Source organism: Lagenorhynchus albirostris, chromosome X (assembly GCF_949774975.1).
Source record: "Lagenorhynchus albirostris chromosome X, mLagAlb1.1, whole genome shotgun sequence".
Classification (NCBI taxonomy): domain Eukaryota; kingdom Metazoa; phylum Chordata; class Mammalia; order Artiodactyla; family Delphinidae; genus Lagenorhynchus; species Lagenorhynchus albirostris.
This window is the reverse complement of record NC_083116.1, coordinates 47,624,940-47,633,717: the sequence shown is the minus strand read 5'-3', so window position 1 is coordinate 47,633,717 and position 8,778 is coordinate 47,624,940. Positions and strand designations below refer to the sequence as shown.

Sequence of the window (8,778 nt, the reverse complement as noted above, 5' to 3'; positions counted from 1 at the left end):
CTTTTTGTTCTTATTTTTCCTTTTCCCTTTTTCTTGTTTCTATGTTAAGATACTTCTGTCATTAATATGCATTGTTTTAGTCATAATATAAAATGAATACAACAAGCTTCATTTGAGAAGAATGATATGGTTGTCAAGGCAACAATAATTCCAGAAGTTTGGAATGCCCCTTTGTATGACTATGTGCAAGTTATACACCTCCCTTGAGACTCAGTTTACTCATTTGTGATAATGGAGTAACAATACCTATTCACAAAGTTGTTGAGAGGATTAATAAGACAAAGTGTATAAAAGTGCCTGACATTGCCTTCAGCACATTGATGGGAGGTCAATATATACTGAATCACCATCTGAATGATAGGTCAACAATCTGTATTTCACACAAGGATTAACAAATTAGAATATATGCTAGAGTATACCACTTTGATAGCTAAAAAAAATCTATTATTCAAACACAAACAAGGTAGCATTTAGCATGGAATATAGTGAGATCGCTCTTAATCCGCTGTGTGAAGGGTAGGTAGAATGTGGACATTTGGAAGGGCATGACCAGCTAAACTCAGATTAATCCAGGCACCTACTTCACCAGCAGAAGCCAGAACCCATGACCTCCCTTATATGAGTGCAAAGACAGAGTAGTGCAACCATGCATGTTATGCTCATTCCTTGTGAAAATGGAAAATGTCAACTAAAAATAACTGTCTTTAAATACTACCATTAACAAAACCCAAGAGTTTTAAGCAAACAGATGTCTAAGAAGAAAGTTACTTTCTAAAACATAAGTGGGACAATGTAACCTGCCAAATTGCTATGTATTCAGTTTCTAAGACACTGATATTGGCAAGTTCTATATTGCTCTCTATAGGTAGAAACTCCAGACAATGAATGAAGAGCAAATGGTACTTTTGAGCCTGGGGAGGAATGGTTTACTCAGCCATTTAACAAATATTTATTGAGCAGGTACTATGTGGCATGCTCTGTGGTAGATACTAATGGCAATGGGATAAGATCCTCCCTGCCCTCATGGAATTTTCCATGATAATGGTGAACTAAGGTAGATGAGACACCAAGAAACCTGTTTCATTTTGTGTTCTGTTAAGAGGGACTTGCATATGCTACACAAGAATGCAGTGCCTTGGTTTCTTTCTATTCTTAAAATATGGAAAACAAAGCTACCTTTCTTGATGATAAAATATATGAATAATTGGAAATTGTCTCAAGCCTTTGTTGAAAAATGCTTTTTGGAAAATGCTGGGATGTTTTTCAGACAATATTTTGATACTTTCCTTTATCCTTGTTTCTTCCACTGAAAAGTCTTGAAAAGCAACAAATCAAAATGCTCTATTTTATTTAAGCCCTTTTCTCTTTACTTAAAACTTTGGAGTCTGTTTTTATTTTTTCTTTTCTCTTCCTTCCTCCCTCCCACCTTTCTTCCTTCTCTCCTTCCTTCCACACGTTATTCCTCTCCAGCCCCTATGTTTAAATACATTATGGTGGAATTGCAAATATGTAATTTGTTTATTTCTCTTTGCCCCCAAGTTGTTCCCCAATCGACTTTATTTTTCAAAAGCAATATAAAGGTTCATCTTTCAACTGGTTAATCCAGGCAAGCTGTTTGTTGGTTCTGTTCTCTCAACTGTTGAGTAATAGTTATTGGATTCAAAAGGGAGAGAGTTTGCTTGTGTCATACAGTGTGGGCCAGGTTCTTGTCTTGCACAGTTGTGCCAGTGCACCTGAAACCCCACCAGCAATGCATTCCTTTCTCTGTACCCTGGCACCTCTTGGCTACCAAGTCAGGTCCAACAGTGGCCATGGCTCACAGGCCCAGCCGCTCCGCGGCATGTGGGATCCTCCCGGACCGGGGCACGAACCCGTGCCCACTGCATCGGCAGGTGGACTCTCAACCACTGCGCCACCAGGGAAGCCCCAAGCCAGGTCCAACAGACTTCATTGATGACTTAGTGAAGAATACACACTTATATTTGGCTAAAACAAGGGTGAAACTCATGTTTTAAAATTTGAAGTAAGAACCAAATTGTAGTTTACAAAAATGAAGGTCTAATCATTTAGCTCATTTGTTTATTACCATTTGCAAATTCCTTATGGTAGGCTACAGCCTCAACACACTTTGACCCCCACCCCTTGTCTGGCTTCAACTCGTATTATTTTCCTTCTTGATCATTACCCTTAAGCTACACTCTTTTCTAGAACATACCAAGCTCATTTCCTCTCCAGGTCTTTTGCTCATGCCACTTGTTCCCTTCTCCTGGAATGGTCTCCTTTTCTCCAAATTACTTCTCCCTCTTCCCCACACCACCACCCGACCAGACTCCGCCATTAACTTAACACTTATCCTCCAGCTCCTCAGCTCAAACCTCATTTTCTCTGGGAGGACTTCCCCGACTTTGCAGATCAAGTCCTCACTTTAAACACATTTTTATGAACTGAAAGAAAGCGATGTAGCTGAAGCATATGGAAGAAGAGTGGTAGTAGTATAGTTTCCAGTTGGAGAGGTAAGCAGGGGACAGACTAAGCATGACCTTGTAGGACTAGTTGATGATTTGGTTAGTAATAGTGTAAGAACAATAGAAAGCCAGTAAAGAGAATGTCAGTGATCAGATTTGGGTTTTGAAGAGATCACTCTGACTACTTTATGGAGAATCTGCTTAAATAGCAGAAAGGGATACACAACTGGTACCCCTGGTACACAAGGAGACCAGTTAGGAAGCTATTTGCAATAGTCTAGGAAGGAGAAAATGATGGCTTGGACCATGGTGGTGACCCTGGAGGTACAGAGAAGTTAGTGACAGATATATTAACAAAGTGAAATAAAATCAATAAACCTTCTTGAAGGATGAGATTTGAAGAATGAAGGAGAAGGTGGTGTTCAGGATTGTGCCTAGTCCTGGCTTGTGCAGTTAGATGGATGGCGGAAGACCAGCTTTTAAAGGTATTTGGGTGTGTGGAGGGAGTAGGGTTGAAGGTTGGTAAAAACACTTAAGGTTGTGGGCTGGCTGCAGATTTTAAACTAAAGTTTGTAAATTACTTTGTAGAGTGTTTTATTGCACTATTACAGCTTCATAATAATTATAGCTTACACTTAGTGAATAGGTACTTGTGCCAGGCACTGTTCTACATGCTTCACATATATTACATCACCTAAGCATCAGTAAATGATAATGTTAATGATTCCATCATTATCATTATCATTATTGCAATATATTGTGCCTTTCTTTCCTGGACAGAGTTAGTTAACACAAGCAATTTTTTCTGTCCAATTCTCCTTTTTATAGACTCCATATAGTAAAGTACCATATAGTATAGGCACATTCTTTAGAGAAATTACAGTGCAGTTGATTAGATTATAGCTATCTTTAGTTCTATTCTAATCCTGAAGGCATATCCTGGACTAGTGACATTGTTTAGCTTCTGACATTCCCATGCATGTAACCTACTTATAAATCTGTACTCAGAGTGGGTTATCTTCTCCTGTGTATTGATTCAGACTAACAATTAACTTCATTCTTATAAAGTGATTTTACCTGGCATTATCCCTAAATTTTCATGGTTATTTACTAAAGCCACATATGTACTCACTAGAGCATTCTTGCCCAATCTGGGACAAAGAGCTCATTAGGGTTAAAAATATAATCTCAAATTTTTGCAAAGTCAGCTCAGCAAGAAACCCAGCTGGCAGCCTTTTTGTTTTATTTTTAAAATTCAGTTTTATAAACTGAGGGCAGAAAGTCTCTTAGAGCTTTCTCTGGCCTAAACGCTGACAATTCAAGGACTTCAAAATGCTTACATATAGCTCATTTGGGGAACCTGTGAACTAGCTGGACTAGTCTACATTTGAAATATCAAGGTATAAAAAAATTTGCACAGGTATTTTGGAAATGGATTCAAATTGGCAGGTTGCATGCTATTGTCACTTTTGATCAACAGCACCAACTTTGTTTGGGAATAGATCTTCTTTTGCCTATTAAGATGGGGGGGTAGTTAAAAAGGGAAAATGTTATTTGTATTGCACAAGAAAACATTAGCAACACAACATCGTAAATCAACTACGCTTCAATTTAGAAGAAAGAAAGAAAGAAAAAGAAAGAAAGAAAGAAAGAAAGAAAGAAAGAAAGAAAGAAAGAAAGAAAAAGAAAGAAAGAAAGAAAGAAAGAAAGAAAGAAAGAAAGAAAGAAAGAAAGAAAGAAAGAAAGAAAGAAAGAAAGAAAGAAAGAAAGAAAGAAAGAAAGAAAGAAAGAAAGAAAGAAAGAAAGAAAGAAAACATCAGCAGATATCCATTGCACTAGACAGGCAGAAGAATCAAGAGTGTCTTCCTCTCTCAGCTTGATTTTAGGTGGAAAATCACTTGGGCCAAATCAAAACAAAACAAGAGTGGCATTAGAGATGGTATTTAGATTTTCTTGGAGACATGGAGCATGGAAGCATAGATTACTGTATAGGCTTTATGAGCTCTTCATTTGGTTTCAAAATCTATTGCAGTGATCTCAGAACTTTAACTTTTGTCAAGAGTAGTGAAAGAGAAAAGCAGGCATGACTAAAATAACTGACAGACTAAAATCCTAAGCAAGATTTGGGATATAGTACAGTCTGTGGGGCTCAGCTCAGCCTCACTAGCCACATTCACACCCATTTATAAAACAATCAGGAAAAAACTCCTCTAATGAGGGATTGCCAAAGAAGACACTTGATAGGATTTATATGTGAGGAAAGCTCTTTGATTCACAGAAGAGAGGATGATACAGGAAGCTGAGTAACTACAGCTGCCAAAAAAGGGGATAAATAGCAACTCACAATTGGATGATTTGCAATATACGGCAACAGGAAAAGCTGCCTTACTCTCTTCATGATGGCAGTGGCACCTTGGAGCTATCCACACCACCAAGGAAGAAAGCTGATGGAGCCTGAGAGGCAGCCTGTGCCCTTGCTCTGAAGTTGATTTGCCCAGTCAGTCAAATGCACGTGGGAGGTTTGACTTTGTCGTTCACACTGGTCCAGATGGTGCTGTCCAAAGCCAGAATCTCTGGGCCACAGGAGCAGCATGGAGAAGCTTTCAGCTCCCTGAATCAAATTCTGGCTCTTGCAGCAAGCAAGTCATGGAAGAGTGCCAAACTTTTCCAGCCAAAAAGCTACTGAATTTCGCTTTCTTTCTTACTTTCATCCAACTCTTTGCTTGAAATATTAGAGTTGTAAAATGTGAGTTATGAAGAATTTTTTTCTTTATTTTCAAGACTATTTCTGATGCTTTGTATAATGACATCACCCCAAATTAAGTTTTAAAATAAAAGAAGCTCTTCATTTACATTTGTCTTCAAACTGCACTTGATTTAGAAATAAATGCTTGAGTTCAAAACGCAGAGTACAGCTTGTAAATCATTTTCTTTAACTGATAAGCCCATTGCAATTTTACATGGCATGCCAATTAGTACTGGCTGAACTCTGTCACTGGAACAGTGTTCACAAGTGACCCTTCCACACCATATCATAGGGATTTCGGTTCACATCTTTCAAAGCTGCCTTTGCCTTCCTTCTGATCCTATATACTTTGTCTTTTGTATAAATGATTATCTCTACCAGACCACAAGCCCCTTTGAGGGCAGGGGATATGTCATGTTTATATGCCTCTACGCTTCCTCCTTTCAACCCAGCCTAGTACTCTGAGGAGTAAACACTCTAAAATGTTTGCTAGAATTGTATTTTATTTTCCAGTCACTTATTTCACCCTTTAAGGTAACACTTTTTTTTTTTTCCTGATCCTGCATCACAAGCTAAGAGAATTAAGTGTTTTTCTGTAGTGATGTCCCAAGAGCTTTCTGAGAAATGAGGTAATGTAAACCAGGTAGGAAAGGGATAGAAAAAGTGCTATCAAGTAGTTCAGCCTGGTGCCTAATGTTCATTAAGTTCCTTGTCACGTTCTTTTAGTTTTCAAACATCTTCAGGGTCTAAGTTTATGAAGAAAGACTCATTTTCTTGGCTGGGAAGAGATTATCATTATTCTTTAATTTATCAAAATTAAATCATAAAATACTTATCATTATTGTTAACCTCACCAATATGCTGAGAAATTCTACAAGTCATACAGGCTCTTCTTTAGTTCAGACATAAGTACCACCTCTTTTAAGAAGCCTTCAGTGATTGTCTTGCCCCACATTTATTTCTCTCTTCTCTAACCTCTTATAATACTGTACAGCATAGCTTAGCATTTAGTATACTACTGGAATTATAAACTCTTGAGGGCAGAGCTATGTTAACTTTCTTCATTTCCCCCAATGTCTCCTAGCATGGGGATCAGACTCTACAATAGTTGATACTTTATGTATATGATTCAGAATTTATATTCTCAGCCTTATCATTTTCACCATTAAATAATCCGTCTGATAATTCCATTTGGATGGCCCCATATTGTCTCCAGTTCAACATGCCTAACACTAAACTCATAAATTTCCTTAAAACTAGATTCCTGTCTTGACTCAGTAATTTTTTTGAGCCACCTAGGCCTTAAACTCACTGTAACCTTTGACTCTCTCCTTTCTTTTCTTTCACATCCAATCATAGCTCTCAAATTCAGGCCTTTCAAATTTTCCTCTCCTTATTTCTATCTGCTGCTAACTTCCTAATCCAGCCTTTATCATCTGACACTTAGACTATTTCAATGATTCCCTAAATAATCTATCTTGAGTCTCAATTTCATCTACACCCTGAAAGTATGCCTTCACTACCAGATTTATTTTCTTAAAACTCTGTGATAGTATGTCTTTCTTGCTCACAATTTGGCTTGCCATTGCCATTCAAGTGGCTTGTCACTGCCCTCAAAGGTGAAGTCCAAATTCCTTAGCCTGGTTTCCAAGGCCTTCTATACCTTTTCTAAACGTAAACAACTTTTCTAATTCCCCTATAAAAACAAGTGAATCTAATTAATGTCCCTAAAATATGCTCCACATATCCCCTTGTTTGTACCTTTGTTTCTGTTGTTCACACTGTTAGGAATGCTATTCATCTTCCTCTCTGCCAATGTAATTATTATTGATCATTTCAGGTGCAACCCCAGAGTTGAGCACAATGCTTGGTGCAATAATGATTTGTTGAATGAATTGATCTTTTCCTTTTTTAGGGTTTATGTTACACTCATTATCTTTACAAATAATTTGACACTTAGCAAATTTTCCTCACATTGTTTAATTTTGATGTCTTTCTAGAGTTTAGCCACAGTAGACATCTGACCCCTTCATTATGTCTCCTAGTATAGTCATATCAAAGTATTTATATGTTAAGATACATGTTATTTTTTTAAATTAATTTTTATTGGAGTATAGTTGTTTTATGTTGTGTTAGTTTCTACTGTACAGCAAAATGAATCAGCTATATGTATGCATATATCCCCTCTTTTTTGGATTTCCTTCCCGTTTAGGTCACCACAGAGCACTGAGTAGAGTTCCCTGAGCTATACAGTAGGCTCTCATTAGTTATCTATTTTATATGTAGTATCAATAGTGTATATGTGTCAATCCCAATCTCAGAAATATGGAATGCTTCACAAATTTGCATGTCACCCTTGTACAGGGACCATGCTAATCTTCTCTGTATCATTCCAATTTTAGTATATGTGTTGCTGAAGCGAGCACGACCCCTCTCCTTTAGAGCCCTATATTCTTAAAGTCAAAATTGATATTATTTAGCATTTCTTGGTAAAACCTTTATTTTTTTCCAGGATATTAAGGTAATTGTCTTCTGAGATGATATTATGTGAGTATCCTCAAATTTTACATGGTTGGATGCAGCAAAAGTTAAATCTACTGTACTAGAAAAACCAACAATAGCACTCACAGATGACAGCATAGTTACCCTGTACTTTACCTACCTTTGATAACTGAGCAACATATTGATTTGATCATTTATCAGTCAATTTTCAAGATAGTAAAAACAAAAAAATCAACCCTACCAAGTCCACATGCCATGTGAATTGTAACACAGAATATCACTTCCAATCTTTGTAATTTTGTAACTGAATAAAAAGGGAAACATATAGTTCATTCATAAGATACTTTGTCTATATGTTGCTAGCATCAAGATGGATGACAACGTTCCTGCTCATAGAACAGGCAGCTTCAAGGTATCTATTCTGTCCTCACATTGGAACTGGATACTATTCATTTCAATAAGTACATATGCTCTGTGAATAATCAGAAATATCAGTAAGACTGAGTTAGGAAGTATGATTCCTTATTGAGAGGCTAGTGAGGAGAGGGGAAATAATATAATGTATTGCAATCCTTTTGGGACAGGTGATCCCCAACATTTATTTCTTGTTGTTTTTATAGATCCCTAAGAAACATTCTAGCTGATGCAATGAATAAAGATAAAGTGGCAAAGGATAGGGACTCAAAGTCACCCAGCATATAGAGTTCTAGAATTCTTGGCTTATAATTTAAATAGGTGTGTATGTGTGTGAATATGTAAGTGTATGTATGTGTGTGTGTAGTTTGCATGTTTGCCCCCCTCAAAAAAAAAGGGGAAGAAAAAGGAAAAGAGAAAAAGGATCTTAGTTACAGTGTATTTGGTTGTAGGTCACAGAAGCCCACTAAAATTAGCTTAAGTGAAAAAGGGGAACTTTTTATAAGAAACACGGTGTCTCAAGGAAACCCATGGTAGAAAAGGTAGTTTCCGTCTCAGGGGTAGCTGGAAACTGACTGTCAAGAAACTGGGAAGCTTCTCTTTTTTTAGCACCTCTTTTCCAGATCAACTTTCATAATATCAGCAAATACA

The 8,778-nt window shown here is 37.2% G+C and overlaps 1 non-coding gene across 1 annotated transcript; it reads right to left on the bottom strand.

The window, feature by feature from the left end:
* Nucleotides 1-7,530: 7,530 nt before the first annotated feature.
* Nucleotides 7,531-7,637, bottom strand: LOC132514205 (U6 spliceosomal RNA). The gene has a single exon (XR_009538692.1). It is a non-coding gene; the product is annotated as a U6 spliceosomal RNA (small nuclear RNA).
* Nucleotides 7,638-8,778: the final 1,141 nt, after the last annotated feature.